A 17672-nucleotide genomic window follows, 5' to 3' on the forward strand; every position below is an offset into this window, starting at 1 on the left:
GCAGGTAATACAATTTCACTGTTTAAATTAAGTTTAGGAAACACCATTACTGTTGGGAATACAGACACTACCACTGGTGGTTCAAATGAATTTGTGTGTGGAGATGCAGGTCAGAGCTATATTTTTGTGTAGCAGCTCACTGAAATGCAATATAATTGCTAGCTTGAGTATATTTGTGACTACCAGTGTGCTATAGCAGAACAACATTAAAAAAAAAAATCAGAGGTAAAAAATTCAACTGCTCAGTTGTAGGAAAGACTAATGTAATGTTTTGCTGTGGCAAATAATATTTTATCTATCTATAAATTAAAAAGCAAAATCACTATAATGTTTTCAACATCATCTTTCTGATTTAAAAGCAAGCCACTTACTGGGGCTTTGAATAACTGAAAGAAAATTCAAGAGGAGTGGGTAAGAGTGTGTGTGCCTGCACAAAAAGATCAAATGAAACCTTGCTACAGTTGTGAGCACAGAGGGCTGAGGGTTATGCAAATGTCTTGGGCAATGGAGGAATTCCCCTTCAGTCCTGTTCCAGATAATATTCAGTGCCAGCAATATTCACCACAAGCAGCTTGGAAATGAAATAATTAAATAGAATCACTTGTACTTGATACATTTGGCCTCTAAAGGTTGAGAAGGTTTAGAGTATGTGTCAGTAATGGTGTCTGTCGTGTCATGACAGATCTTGAGTCCCATATTTGAAATTGATCCCACTATTTAAATTCCACCAGGATTGTCCCTTCAATTTTCTACATTAGTGCTGACCCCCCCCATCCCCCACCCCCAATCACGTGTGTCATGAGTGACATGCAATAGTCCATCTCATACAAAACCAGAAGTGGAAATTCTCCCTTTAAGATACAACACAAAGTCATCATTTCCATGCATCAGCAGTGAGCAGGAGGAGAAAAGACCTGATTATTATGTGCACAAGATGATGGATCGCACATATATTCTCCCTTTTCTTGCCAACAGCAGTATATATTGTGCATATCACCTACCAATGACAGAGATGCAACGGCTTACAGAAGTCAAACGGCAATTTAACTTTGATCACACTGCATTTCTGATTTACATTTGAATCATTCTTTGAGTGCATCAGATGAATTTTTGACCCAAAAAAAAAAGACCAAGGTCAGAATACATTACGGCTGAACTTGAAAGTTCTCCCTCTCTTAGCCTGCCATGCACTTCAATTTACCGTCTCATTATTCAAAGTGAAAATGAAAATTGGAGCCTGAAGCATTTATATTTGAACAAAGAGAGGGGAAGCAGATTATGAATGTTCAAAATGTAATTTCTATTACACTTCCATTATTCTTCTATTAATCACAGATTCATTCTCTCTGCGCTCTTCAAGTAAAACACGCTCATACAGTATTCATATGCATACAGGAGGGGATAAAGAAATTGGCGAGGCTATTTGAAATGTTTAATTTATGGATGATACATCCTCCTGCTGAAAAGAAAGCAGTTACAGAAAGTGAGGTATATGTTTTAATCACAACTTGTGAAATCTTTTGCTATTTGACAAACATACAGTAAGTAACTATGGCTAAAGCAAAAAAAGAAAAAAGAAAAAGCCCTTTGTATGAGAATAATCCTTGTTTCTCTTACTTTTAAATCACAGTATTTGTGAACAGGGACCCACATCTCCCTTTTTGTTCTCCCTGTCCTCTATAGAAAGGGTAATATTCACAAAGAGAGATGAGATTTAATGCATACTGATTACTCTGGAGACCCACTATTCAACTCAGGGAGAAAGCGTCAATTAAAGAGTTTTAAGCCTCGATAAACTGCACCTTAAAACAGCTGATCAACGCTATGCAGGCCTACCTCCAGGATTTCAGCTGAGTTTTGTTTAAATGGAGCAAATTCATCTCTGGAGAGAAACCTTGTAATCCCCTTTAAATCTCTAAGCAGTTGAATAAGTATGCTATTCATACACAATGATTTTTCCCTTTTTCTTTCGTTTTTTCTCACACGCGCACAAGCAGAGCAGAGGCACAGCAAATACAAAACATTACAGAATCACTCATGGTGTTTAGAAATATTAAAATCATGCCACTGAAACATGTCAGCTTATATACTAATACAAAGAGAGCACGTGGAAAGGACTGCTATCAACAGAACACAAACACCCTCTTGGGATATCTATTTAGATTCATTTGGCTTACTTATGTATGTATTCATAAGCACTGAGGCATGACTGAATGGAGATATTTTCATTTGTGTGCAATGAGGCTTTGACATTAACCTCACTTTTAAAACACATCACAATGGATGTACAATGAACAGTACCATTTGGCTGGGCTTCAACAATACAGTAGTTTATGGATAGTAGCACAAACATATCTGCACAAACTATTGGTCAGTCATTAGTTTGATTAAGGGTGCACTAACCCCTCAGGGCCAAACCTTGACCTGACACAAAAGCTGAGCTCCTCTGCACACAGTGAACTCTGTTGCGGTCCGAAAAAGTGAAGAACACAAAACCGCATTCATCGCGCCTTCGAGCGTTGCACAACAATAACACAGCAGGACTATTTTGCGGCGCTCGTTTTGATCGAGACCAAATGAAGTGAAGGGGGGTAGAAATGAAGCTTTTGGCATCCAGCAGGAGAATAAGATGTTTAAGACATTGATTCACCTTGGGTTCAGAACCACAGTATCTAATTATAGCCATGGGAATCTAGTCAAGGCCATGGTATTTCAGGCTGGAGAGAGACAACATTCTGCTATAACTATGCTCTGCTCTACATGAATCATATTCCCTATGTGGTTTGGCAGCCATTAAAACAGAAAGCATGCCCTTTCACAGTCAGAAGCCATGGGCTAGTGTACCTCTATTGTACCAGAAAGGTTAACTTTTTTTTTTGACAATGTCTGCGTTATCAAAAACATACTGTGGCAACATACCGAAAGCAAATAAAACCAGGTAGACTAAAACAGACTCAGCTCTGAGGCTGTTTCACTAGTAATTACACCAAGGTTGTTTTTTAAGCCAAAGGGCTCCATGCTGTTTCCATTTCATCTGGAAATATTGTGATATAAGTAATCACACCATTAGACATACATATGTCACCAAGCTTCTTACCCAGAAATACTTGTCACTCCATGAAAGTGTTGCTTATGCATATATCAGTTCCATCAAAGAGGGGAGGAGGATGGGGGATGGTGTCTTTGTTAGAGAGGGGAGGAGGGGAGGGCTGCTCTCTGAAGCACACAACCTCATTATTCAGTCTATAGAACAGCACATCCACTTCATTGTTCTTGAAATCAGCCTAAACTCACTGGACTCATCCAAAGCCGTCAGAAGGGAACGAGGCTGCTTTATGTATTAAAAGGAACTGCCGATGAAATCTCCAGAATAATCAGTCAAGAGCACCATTATTGGCTTTTTTTAATGCTCTTAGTTGTCAAGTACGCTGATATGATTTTACTTTAAAACGTCATTTGTCATTAGCAATTCAAAATGATACAAGCATGACACAAACATGGGGGAGAGATGCCTCGCTGAGATGTTTCGAGCGGTGTGATTTCCCCGAGGCAGAGCTGAGAGGTGGCTTGAAGATGAAGTGTGATAGTGAGGGATATGTTGGGAGTAGTGTCCGGAGGGCCGGCCGATGCGGTGAATCATTCAGAGAAATGTGAACTGATTTCACCACAGAAGGATGTGTTAGAGATGGTCTTTTGTGTTGCAGCATGCCTGCCTGGTTAAGCATTCTGCTGTGAAGTGTGCAAGACAAACAATGGCAACACAAAAAAAACAAAAAAATGGCATGGTCCTCCCACCACTGTTTAATGTAAATATGCTCTAACTATTCTTTTGCAGCCGCATCAATCATGGTGAATATGACAAGGCCCCTTTTGTTCCACACAAAGAGTGTAAACACAGCTGGAGCATGCTGGAGGAACCTTTCCGTCCCCTATCTTGCCACTACACCTGTCTGACACACTGAATCAAAACCTCATTTAAAGCTGTGATTATCCTAATGACACCAGTGTCTTTTCCCACTCTGGCCATTATCGGTTGAAAACCACCCCCTCCTAATTAAAGGCACACAGTCAACACATGGTCAAGCATGAAAAGGATCCTCTTTCCCCCTGCACTCCAGGGAATCAATCACGCTGCCATTTATCATTCTGTTTATTTTGTCAGAATTCATTTAACAAAGATTTCCTTCAAGTGTTACTTAAATTACTTTACATCGGTTTCACAAGAGGTTTTTAAAATCAGTGAATTACAAATCAGATACTGATACATAACATCTTTATGAATTCATTACATGAAAAGCCCTGGTGGACTTAACTGCAACAGTACTCTATGCTTCTGAACCTTGAACTGTGTAGTATTCATAGTGTGCAGTTATTTTAAAACCACGCAAAGTAATGCATTAACATAACTCTAAAATTAAAAGTAATAATTTCATTTTGTCATCTCTTGGTTTTCTTCTAGTTGACTGTTGTTTGTTTTTTCTTTTGGGTGAACTTTAATTGCAAAAAGAGAATAATTTAGTTGAAACACTATCAGTTTTTAGTCATGCGCATTTATTAGCCTAATGACAGATCTGTCAGCACTGTGAGGTAAACTATTATATGTCATCTGGCCTAACTTCACTAATGGCTAGCGCATTTCCATAAATGAAATTGCAAAAAAACAAGCTGATGTTTAGCAGGCAATGGTGTGTAATACAAAGTAGCTGAAACCTGACATTCCCTTTGTGTTATTGATTAAAGATAAGATAATGGCAAACAATATATTCTGTTATTAACTCTTGTTTTGTGTTTATTTGCATGGATGACTGAAGTCTTAAGAAACAAGACACATTAGCAGTTTAACAATTTATTCATATAACAAACAGGGGCCTCAGTAGCAATGTGGAAAAGTCATACATATCCACAACATCCAGGAACAACCTCCTCATCCTAGTCCCCAGCCTGGTCACACACCACTGTGGGATGGGATCCCACAAGCAGCATTTGTCACAAGTGTGTCAGTGTGGTTGTGTTATTCAGCACGCTCAAGCTGTAGTGACAAGTGTTCAATGGCCGGGAGGTAGTCTTTGAAAAACCCTACTCTGTGGGTTTGGCCCACTGAGTAGGAAGACAGAGTTCAGCCCAGACTGTGGAAATATGGGAATCTCATCTTGACTGATGTACCCCATCAGTACATCAGTTCCTGGGTCTTCTCCATACTGTCAGCCTATGATCCACTTGCCATAAGCAGAATCTACATAATGTTCCTCCAGGTGTTCAGGTTCCAGTGCACATCTTACTAACACCACCTCAAATGGACCTGATAGTGAAGGGCAGTCATGGCAGGCCTCCTGGCAGTCCTATGAGATTTGAGATTTGCAATATGAGATTTCCTGTAAGGAATTTGTTCCAGATTGTCTGGGTAGAGAGCCATTGGCCATGTTGTCCTGTAAACCTTGTCTGCAAATCTGTAGAAGACTAAGTTTCCTATAGACTACAGGCTGAGAAAACACTACTCTTGTGGGTTCACCTTCTTAGGATCCCCACTTTGAAACCTGTCTGTGAACTCCCCCAATAGATAGAACTTGGCCTTCAATTTGGAAATGGTACCAAGTAATGCTGCAACCTGGTTTTGATGGCCATGGGCATGGGCCCTCTTCAGATCAGTCAAACATGACATGTTTAGAGCAGATACCAACTGACCACTGTAACAACCTACACACTCAACTCTGCTACTAAATTGGCAAATGCATTTTCCTTTCAAATGTGGCAGAACTTAAGGGCTTTCCAACAGTATGAATTTTATTGCCAAAAAGCCTTTTTACCACAAAGAAATAACTGACCTAAAACAATTTTACTTATAAATTTGTGCAAAGTTTCTTTTATTTTCTTATATGTGAAGGCAATCCCTCCATGCCTTAACCCCTTAGCGTTCCGGTCAACCAATTGGTATAGCACATTTTCAGGCCCTATATCTAACTGAGGCTTTCACTGAAATTGACCTTGTTGAGTCTTTTCTACCAATTGGTTTACATCTGTAATGCCAAAAAAATCCACCGGAAGGCACTGTGAATGGAAACTGTTGGCTCTTCTTATACCTCTCCCAACCAGGAAGTCAGAAACAAAAAACCATCCAACATATTTTAAGTGTTTTTGATTAAACTAAGGTAGGAAGATATAATTTTTTGATATATGATAGTGTTAGAGGACTTAATAAACAGATGTTTGTCACTTGAGAGCATTAAAAAAGTGACACTGAATGTTGAATAATTTTTTTAAAAAGTGGTCAACCAAACGGTTGATTTGTCCCTTTATGGTGCTAATGCTAACATGACCTAAATGTTATTAAAACTGATTATTTGCCATAAAATCAGACCACTAGACCTATTTTGTTTATCCAATGCTATTGATAAATCACATTAAGTGTTAGCACAGCAAGAATATGCTGAAATAATTTCCTCAGTAAGTCATTTTTGTAACTTTCTGAGTTAAAATTAGTAAATATTGTAAAAATCAAGAATAATCACAAATATTACAACTGATTACCTTTTAACCAAATTACAGTAGCTGGTAAATTAATATTACTAAGTTTTCAAAACTATAACTTCATGTTGAACAAGTACTATATGGACGCTAAACAATTATATGGCTAAAAATCACATGGTCCTGTGGCATGATACTCATGATATCATCCACCTTCTACCACAGTGTGTTTGAGGTCATGGTTTCATATGAAGCCACAAGGGCTCTCCACCAATATATTGCCAACAAACCAGATGAGTGGGGCTTTAAATTGTTCTGCCAAGCAAGTTCATCTGGCATCATCCACAACTTGCTGCTGTATCAAGGGGGGTCTACATTCTTCAATGCTCCCCTGAGTGAAAAGCAACAGAAGCTACCTCTAAGGGGCCAAAGTTGTAAAAAAAAAAACACTATGCAAACCCATAAAAGATCCTCAGCTCTTCACAAGTTTCAGCTTGCACACCGCCTTGGGTGTCAGGTGCATTGGTACTGTATGACCAAACTGCACCGGTGGAGCTCCCCTGATGGCAGACAAAGACCTGATGAAGAAGGGCCATGGAGCCTCTTATTACAGGTCTGATGAAGGTCTGATTGCAATGAAATGGTTTGACAAGAAATGTGTCAACCTCCTAAACAATGCCTGTGGGTTCATGCTTCTTTCATCGGTCAAACGGTGGAGCAAAGAGTCAAATGCAAAGATCACCATTCCATGCCCATCACTCATCCCTGTATATAATTAGCATATGGGAGGAATTAAACTTTCTGATATGCTATTACACCTGTATATGACAAGTTATAAGTTACAAGTTAAGGAGATGGCACATTCCACTTTTCGGGTACATCCTTGACTTGAATACCTGGTCTACAAGAGGGACTGTGCCCTATTGGACCAGAAACTGATGGCTCTCAAAAGGTTTCCACCTGGCTGTGTGTGAACCAAGTTAACAAGTCAGCATCTAGAGTTGGACAACCATGATCCAGCTCTCCAAGACCACAGAATAAATGCTACACCCTAAGACCCCAACGACCAAAACCACAAGCAGATGTGCTTGATTTGCACTGTTTTTATTTTATTTTTTAAAAAACAAAACTGATTTTGCACAGTAGCATTCAATCAGAAGTGGCCTGAATGTGAGTATTTTGTGCTGTAGCACATTTTTCACATTTGCGGATGAAAAAACTATGTATTTTGTTGTTTGATATAATACCTTGCTGTTTTCATTCCATCAACGGAATGTTCACTGGCATGCTACTAGAAATAAACTGTATCCAATGCCCTGGATAGTTTTTGTTATTAATTTAATTATAATTTGGCCCTTTATTTGTTTTTCCTTTCAACTGTATTATCTAATGTACTTGTATTTGCATGACATTTCATACTTTTACCATAAACGGACATCTCAACCGTTTGGTAGAGATCAATGTTTTAAAAACTACAGGGTCTATTGAAAAAAAATTATTGATTGTGGTTATTACTCACCCAAATCAATAAGAAATGCAAACCAAAAAAAATTTCCATTGCTTTTTTCTTGGTGAGGACATCAAAGGGTTAAGATTGTTTAGCTATATAGGTGTTTAGTAATTTATTACCAGAAGAGGACTCAAAAGCAGAACCTACAAGACTAAATGCAAGTTTCTTTATTTTAACAAGGTATCAAGTAAAACAAGTAGAAGTTGGAGCTCAGAATGCAGGTACGAACAGTTCAAGTAAGGTATTTTCAGTACAGGAATCCAAACAGCAAAACACCAGCAGCAGGTTAGTGTTGCATTAGGGTTTTATTTTGTTTGTTTGTTTTTGGTAGATTTTCTTGTTCAGAATTCAGTTGAATTCTTACTTATATTTCCTTGTAGAGTTCCCAGCAGGGGAGGCTGGTAAAAGTTAAGTAAGTTCTTACTTTTACAGGTGAGCCACTTAGTCATCTAAACTTGCATTTAACTTAACCTGCAGGCTTCTTTAGGAATGAGCCAGAACACATACCAAAAGGCAACTGGAAAAGGAGACAATACAGCACAGTCACTAAACAAACAAAAAAAAGACACGCCATACTCACAGGAGTATTGCCCAATTACTACCAAAAGGGTGACAACAATCTAACCAAGAGTGGATGTTTTATCTGGCTTTTTTTCCCCTTGAAGGTAATCAGTTAATTGCAGATCGGTGTGCTGGCTAACTCATGGGTAGAAATTCCCCACGCAAGCGTGGTACCCAGGCCTGTACAGGTTAATACTGCACACTTATTACCAAAATGAAGAAATAACATGAAAGGATGACTAAAAGTCTTCATCTTACCACCAAAAGATGGAAAATGAAAAGAACTTCTCATACCTGAACAGTACACGAATCAGTAACCCCTGTACTCATATTGCAAATGTATAATTAATTTCAAACCGGTACATGTTAATCTGAAAACTAGCCTGACCCAGACTCCAGGTAGTAAAATGAACTACAGGAGTACACCTAAACTCCAGTATCTAGTATCTAAATGTTAGCATAAAATTTCCAATTACTGTGTTCACAGACTACATTAGGGGAGTACAAAAAATAGACAAATATTTCTCTCAACAGAGTATATCAGCAAGAGGCACAGTGGTGGACTATCCAAGTTAAATCACACCACTGACAAATGTCTTTGGTACATAAAGTGACAGTACCAGGACAACCTTGCTAGAATAAACCACCTCTTCAGTGGAAATTGAGTGCAGCCAGAAAATTAGTGGCGCTAATAAAAAGACAGCATCAATAAAAAGACAGTGATTAAAATCCCCTCATCACACTGGTATACTTCAGGCAAATGACTGAGCTGAGATGGTAGCTTATCTATCACAGATAGATATTCTGATTTAAGGTGGAAATGCAGTATCAGACCACCCTGCATGACAGGATCATTTGTCACAATCACCACATCGGTGGCAGTACTATAAAACGTAGATGTTTTACAAGACACTACAGTGGTCTCTGGTACTTCTTCAATGTTTGTATGTTTATGTGGTAAATGTGTTTCTTACCTTCACTCTGGAATGCCAATCTTTGTCACTCACATGCGCAAAAACCTTGTATTTGCCACAAAATCTAGCAGAGAGAGCTTATCTTTAGCTAGGATAAAGTGTAGGGCCCCACTTATCCTCAGCCTGAAATGTTTGTGAAGCAAGTGGTCCTAGTGGTGTTTTTTGATTATCTGGAAGATTCTAGCAAATGAGCGTGACAAATCTTAGAGAGGAGTTTGACATGGGTTTTCATTAGCACTTTGATAGAACTCGTGGATTGACTCACAGCAAATAAACAACAGGAATGAGATTCCTTCATCTCAGTTTTTCTCTGTTTCATAGTAGGTGTTAAATAGCCTGTCTTATGTAGAATTAAAGATCACTCCAAAGTGTCCTGGGATTCAGGACAGTAGGCTCTGTAGATTATGTGTCGAGTACATTTTAGAAATAGAAGTTCATACCTTAATCTGTCTTGGTTGGGCATGTGAAACCAGGGGAGGAAAATACTTAAAAAATGTCAACTACACACTGGATTTCATTTTGAGATCTGTGCAACCATCATTACCCCTCATTTCATTGATCAGCAACAACATGCTCAAGCAATAACTGGCTGTCATTTATGGCTGCAAATATGCTGCACTGTAAGGGTTTTTTTTTTTTTTAATTTTTTCTGAAACCAATCAGGTTCTAAATTTAGTTTAGCAAAACAGCATATTCAGCTAAATGCCCAGCAAATGGAATGGAAAAAGTGATGGACAAGCAGAGTTCCCACTTACAATAGTTTAATAGCATTTAGTGTTTAACATTTAGTCAGTCACTGCACTCACCCAATCAGCACTGCCAAAATAAAGGCGCTGTGAAGTAAATCATTGTAGGCCTGAGCTACATAACCTAGTTGACCTTGCAGGGATAATGCGTTGTTGCTGATATGGAGAGTATGAGAGTGAAGAAAATTCAATTTTGATTCAGCAGAGTAGTTTCAAGTACTTTTGGTCTAATGGAATGGGAGAGTTGTTGCATACAGAGGTCACCCTGGACAGGCTTTTTATTTTTCCTTCAGTTGGCTGAAATCACGATGTTCTAGATAGGATTTGTCCTTGTTTTCAAAATACTGTTATACACAGTACCAGCGTTTCCTTTTCTGCTTAGTTGCCATAGTGCTACATTGACTTCAAATTCCCAGAATGTTTCATGGGTTCTTTGACATTTTTAATGTTCAGCTGGACGACCCATACTGGCTCTTATGATTCAGGAATTAAGGCACTTTTAGTAATAATAATAATTGCTATCACTAAAAGACATTAACAGTGTACTATTAATGTCTTTATACTACAAGTGAACTTGTAGTAATCTTCTTGTGCAGCAAGGTTAGATGTGTTTCATGGGTCCTTTAACATTTTTAATGTTCAGCTGGATGACCGATGGATTTTTGGATTTCATTTCAAAACACCTATACTGTGTCGTATGTTTTAGGAATTCAGACACTTTTAATAATGATACTATTTCCTATCATTAAAAGCCATTATTGGTGCACTATTGATGTCTTTTATACCAGCGGTCCCCACCCCCTGGGCTACGGACCCGTACTGGTCTGTGAGTCGTTTGGTACTGGGCTGCGAGAGTTGAGGTTTGGGTGTGAAATTTAAGGTTTTCAGGTTTTTTATCGTTGTTGTTTTGTTTTGGGTTTTTTTTTTTATCATTTTTATCATTGACTCTGTTTCCCTGGGTCTTTTCCTGTGTGTTATGAATAAATCTTATTTTTTTGGTACTGGTACTGGTTTTATTTTATTGTATTTATCCAGACACCTAAAGGCTGATCCATGAAAATATTGTTGGACATAAACCAGTTTGTGGCGCAAAAAAGGTTGGGGACCGCTGTTTTATACTATACTGAATCAGAATCAGAATCAGAATTGCGTTTATTGGCCAAGTATATGCGCAAACACATACAACGAATTTGGTTCCGGTAGACGGCGTCTCTCAAGCACAACAATGTAATCACAAAAACATGTAAACTGAACACTGTTATACTACACGTGAACTTGTAGTATAACAGTGTCCGCAAAGACTGTAGCCCAGTAGCCCTAATTTCAGTAAGGTCATACATAATATTTGATGATTTGTAGACTTCTTGAAGATTATATTTAGGGATTCAATTTTAAAGAAACCCAGCAGAGTAAACCAAGAATTGAGAAAACCACAGATACTGACTGTTACAAAAAAAAAATCAATATGAGAGTGAAGACAAGATTGAAACTCATTGCAGTTTGTATCATAACTGAGCGATACCTGTCAATACTGAGCCAGGGTTTCACGAAACCACTTGTCTCTTCCACCCTGTGAGAGAGAAAAAGTCACTGCTGTGCTGCCTGCATGTTCTCATTCTCTTCCATTTTAGCTCAAGGCCTCTGGACTTACCTCAACAAGACCTCATCAGATTCTGCAGCTCTGTTTACAAATTCTGTTAGGAGACAGAAAGAAAAAATCCAATTCTCCACAGAGGAATGGTACACTTTTTCTCTCCTTTTTTCATATATTATTTGACATGGCAAGAACAAAACATACTGTGAGAGTTAGACAGAGCAAAACTTCCAGCAATGTATACCTGGCCATGTTTTCTGAATTATTTACCTTTAGTAGCCCCTTTGAAGGAGACTGAGAGTGTACTGTGTGTCCCTTCACATGACAGCTGTGAAGCAATTCTCCAAGTTTGGTTTTTACAGCTCTTCTTCAGTGCTCTGCTGGTTTGCCCTTTAATTTCACCTCTGGTGTGAGAATGCCTCAGTACCCATATGAAATACAACTGACCTATGGCAACGTTGTCAGAAGAACCAATGACATTTTTTTTCAAAAGGCAAAGTTTGTAGACAAAGGCTAGGTTTGGAATTATTAAAGCTGAAATGTTTATGTTGTCTGCTTCAGTTTTGGTTGATGACATGTCAGCAGTAGGAAGACATGCAGTCGTTTTGTTTTGTTTTTGACAGTGGCATTTTTGACTGGTCACAGTAAGGATTGATAGCTTAGTGTCTCAATAAACCATTCTGGTGACCGTGGTTTAATGTTATGGTCCTGTGATTTTGTGTTTTGTGCATATTTGGTTTCTAATGGATTTCTGATTCTGCGATTTGCTTTGTATTTTGGAGTGTTTGAAGTTTTGTATTGCTGCTTATTTTCAGGTGCTCTGTATTTATTGATTTTGGTTACTATATATATTGTGATTTACTCAGTATCCACAGCCTTTAGTCCTGATTGTGTTCTATGCAAAAATTAAGTCAATCCAATCAGTGTTTTGTCAAATTAATGAATGCTTCTGTGTTTCCTGGATTCAGTTAGTCATTAATTCCCCGCTTTATTTTGGTAATCATATCAGTTGTACATCTACACCCTGGTCGTCCTTATTATCTACAACTGTGTGTCATTACTCTCCTGTGCCCTATTCAGTGTTACTTTCAGTGACAAATAATTTTGATCATAGTTTTCCATCATACCTTTTTTTCTGGCAAAAACAAGATAATAACTAAATAAAAACTAATGCACGAGGACACAAATTATGATGGAATGTACTGACACTTTCGTCAACAAATAGAAATTAGATAAAAATGTTCTGGAGAAATGAGATTGAATCTGAATTAATCAAGTTGCGTAGAGAGGCGGGACGAGTTTGGAAGTGATCCAATGAGAAGTAATCTCCTTGTGCAGCAAGGTTAGACGTGGACAATTTAATCTGATGCTGACAGTCAGGGTGGGACAGCGGGAGGCTCCCATGCTCCCTGTTTCTTATGAAAACACAACAAAATGTCAACGTTTGGGAGGAAGAGAAGAGTTCATATGTGGATACATTTTGCATTTGATGTCAAGGAAAATAAGACATTTTGTAAACCTTGTGGAGCAACTTTTACTGGTACAAACATGATAAACTTTTACACTTTATTGTCAACTGAATAAACTTCAGATTTAGTCTACGATATTCTAATGATATTTATTTGACTAAATCTCAACTAGAATTGATAGAATTTTGATGCCTAAATTATGACTAAAACTAAATTAAAATTTCCTGTCAAAATTAATGCTGGTCCTCGTGTATAGTCCAGTATTTTTTGTAGGCTTTGTCAAATTGTCTTTTGTGTTGTCCTTATGAGTCCTCTGCTAGTTTATTGAACCTCGCTCTGGTTTTCTTTCTTCTTTGAGACTTGATTTCTGCCTAAAACCTGATTAATTTGTATTCTGTGAGTTGTTTTCTGAGTCTGCATTTTGCAACCATGACAGTTTGATGTCTAATGAAATCACTATTACAACCTTGGCCTACTGTGACAAATCTTCCATGTATAACATTTTAGCATATTTCACTAAAAAGGAGACAGAAGCTTTGCTGTGAGCTGTAATGATACTGTGTGATACTACATTTTACTGTTTTTTATACCGAATAACAAGATTGAGAATGTGTTCAGATGCAACTTCTCCAGCAAGTGAAAAAACTTTTTTACATATGTCATTCATATAAATTGAGTACCGCTGGGATGTGGTAATTCACCCAAAACAGCTAATGTACCCACAGTATGCTAGCTAAAACGGATGTGCTTAGCATATGTATGACTCCATCTCATGTGATTACATTCATCCTTTTTACAATGATTTATAAAGGTCGGGATAAAACTGGTCTGAAACACTTTGACTCAGGTGTTTGAGAGAGAGTGGTTAAAGAGCAGGGATGACCAGAGTTATTTTAAAATAGTTGCCAAACCACAAACTCTAGCTTCTTCATTCATCACCATTTTTCCACGGACTATCATTAGAAATGCAGAATGACTCTTTTGTCGGTTATTTGGAAAGTGTAAGAAGAGCCAACATGAAGTTATGAGTGAATTTTGGTTGCACATGTATTTATTTAATGACTTGCTTGAGAAGACTGGGAATGCCTATGTTTTAAATGCCTGAATCTGCTGAACCATGTGAACCTGAGTACTAACGGAGGAAGTTTTGAAAACATTTCAGTTTAATTTTGCAGCACTCAAAAGGTTTCAAATGAATACAATCTCACCTTGTGATCTAGTATAAAGTGTACACCCATCATTCATTCTCTAGGAGACCTTGAATGTCTGTTCAATTGCATATTAATCTGTCCGTTAGATTTTTTTTTGATTTTTTTTAATTTCACTTGGCTCAAACTAATGACCAACTCCCACTAAAACCAATACTGCGTGATGTACTCTATGTGGGAACTTCTATTTGATACTCTATGATATTATATATCCTTTCTTCATTTAGCATGACTTTGTCTAAAGCCAGAAGAAGCTACTGAATCTATATCAGAAACATTTTCTCCCCATAGGTGCACACTGCCCCAATGTGTAAACAGAATCTTACAAGCTTTGAATCAAACATCTTGCATACATTCCTTTTTTTTTTATTATTGCCACTTCAGAGGCTCTCAACAGCCAAATAAACCACAGACATACCACTGGCGTGTCTACCTGTCTGCACTGTAATGAAGTGCAACCTTGCAACCTCTATATAAAATGCTCTTTGTGTCCCTTTATTGCCTGCAGGGAGTTGAAAGCATCCTGATGTTTTGCTTTAAGAGAGAGTCTTGTTTTCTGACGGGGGGCTGTGGCGCTGCTGGTAGCTATCCTTAACCCTAGCTGACAGAGACTGGATAGGAAGGGTGGGTGGGGTTCAACTAAGGAGAAGCCAGGTCTGCAAGCAATTTTCATCAGTCCGTACTGTTTTAATAGAACTTGTGTGTCCACCCAGTCAAATAAACAACAAGAAAGCAATGGAATGGGGTCGTTTTCTTTTTATGCTTTCTTTAGGCGCACAATGTAAATTTCATTACATTCTTTATCTGTATGCATGCAGAACATTCAGTTACAAGACTTTAGCTATTCACTTGAAATATACCACTACACATGGAAGCTTGAAGTAGAGCACAAACAAATTGGAAAACAATGAATGTAACATTGACTTTTGTTCAAATGTAGGCCTCAACCATAATATCCTTAAGCCCTTTTACTTCCTCTTACCATGATGGAATTCTGGAACATAAGGCCTGGTTTGGGATACCAATATTATTCAAATGTGTACTACAGCCTGCTTGCACTGATAACATATGGTGCTTCAGACAAGCACTGCCATATGGACCCATATGGTCGTCACTCCAAACATGATGACAACACAACCAAATTTAGGGTCATTTCTGAGTGTATTTGCTTCTGAAAGGGAGCCGTCTCTGAATTTGGCTCTGTGTCACATAGTCTAGCCAATCTGTGATGGCTGGCAGCAAAAGCAAAGAAGATTGACTCAGGCTGATCAAAGCGACAGAACAATGACAAGCCTGAGTCGCAGAGGAGAGCAGTGCCATACAGTAGAGATGCTTGGCATGCCGGCAGCTCAGGCTAAAGCAAATAAACAACACAAGCACTCATCAAAATACTTTGCATACACAATCAAGTACAAAATAGTGATAGGGATTGATACCAAAATTCAATCAACTCTTGGACCCAAACATGACCAAATAAACACAGCCTTGATTGCCCATCATCTAAAAGTTGGAACCAATTGGACTCTGGCAGAGTCAAGTGCACAATTTTCTCTCTCAAGCTCTGTAATTGTGGGCCACTCAAATCACCTTTCTACGACTGAGCAGTTCTTGGTGAGATTGAGAAAATAACACAATTTATAACCTATCCAGTAATCACTGCTTTGCATATAGAGGAGGGATGGCCTGTATAAGCCTTTGGTTATGTTGCTGGAACTTAATGACTACACTAGTGCTGGACAGATGAAGGACCTCTAGGTTTTGACATGGTTGCCAAAAAACTTTTTGAAGTGTCACATCTAAGTGTTACATCTAAAATAAATATATGTGTTTGTCGCAATATGGGAATAGGCGGATGAATTGACAGTATACTATTTTGCTTTTCAATATTTTTTCTCCTTCCTTCCTTCTCTCTCTCTCACTCTCTCTCTCCCACTTCTTATTCCATGATGTTGGCAACGCTTCAGGCTTAAAACTCAATTTCTCAAACACTGAATAGACAGCAATTACACTGAGCTAACTCAATTGTCCAGATAGTGCAGCAAAGGTTCTTGAATACATTGAAGGCCTCAGCTTTAACTCAGCATCACTGCTGCTGCAAAAAGACCATTTTAAACAAAGCACTTTAAAACAGGATGCTTTTGGGGGGGGGAACCTTATCATAGTTAAACAAATAAGGAAACTGTTCAATCGTGGATGGTTGCTGTTAAGCAAAGAACCTGTGTCTTATTTAAACGCACTACTTACATGATTACGTTTAAGATAACATTTATAGAAACAGCATTTGTTTAAATTGTCAAATTTCTATTAATTATGATTTCCTAAAATACTTTCCACTGTCCCACATACTTAATTTAGATAAACCTGGAAACAACAGAGTGATTATGGAAATTGGGCATTCCTTAAAAACAGTCAGATCTAAAAATATTATTTTTGGGGTTTTTAGTTGGATTTTGTTTTCGATGTAGTTAGGTTTCAGTTCATTTACAGAAAAGGTTTACTTTCAGATAGCTATTATTCTTTGTTTCTTTATTAAATTCAGTGTTATTTTTAGCCTTTTGAATTAATATAGTAAACGTGTGTGTGTGTGTGTGTGTGTGTATTATAGCTTAAAAATAATCAGACTCACAGTCATGTAGATATCTCAGCTCTTAAAAACTGCATGCACAAAACTCATCAGACATGTTGTGCTAATGAATTTGACTAAATTGCAAAGGCTAACACTAGCATAATTTTGTCAGAAGCAGTGCCACGCCACAGCATATCTCCAAAGAGCGTTGTTTTGGCACTGTTTTAGGTCATCTCCTGAGTCCGTATACCAAAGGAGATACTGACTGACCGAGCACCTCGTTCCTGTCTCGCATATTAAAGAACTCTATGAATTATTGGGTATTAAGTAGGTTCAGACCAGTATTTACTAGATGGACGGGTTTGTGGAGCAGCTAAATAAGATGTTAAAATCCATCATTTGCAAGTTATTGGGTTAATTGGGACCACTGGCTGGACCCTCTTTTGTTTGCAGTGCAGGAAGTATCCCAGGCCTCCACAGGATTTTCTTCTTTTGAGTTACTGTTTAGCAAGAAGCAGCGAGGGGTGTTGGACCTAATTAAAGAAAACTGTGAGGAAGGTCCAAGACCAGCAAAATTTTAAA

Source organism: Simochromis diagramma, unplaced genomic scaffold (genome assembly GCF_900408965.1).
Source record: "Simochromis diagramma unplaced genomic scaffold, fSimDia1.1 OVJJ01000603.1, whole genome shotgun sequence".
Lineage (NCBI taxonomy): Eukaryota > Metazoa > Chordata > Actinopteri > Cichliformes > Cichlidae > Simochromis > Simochromis diagramma.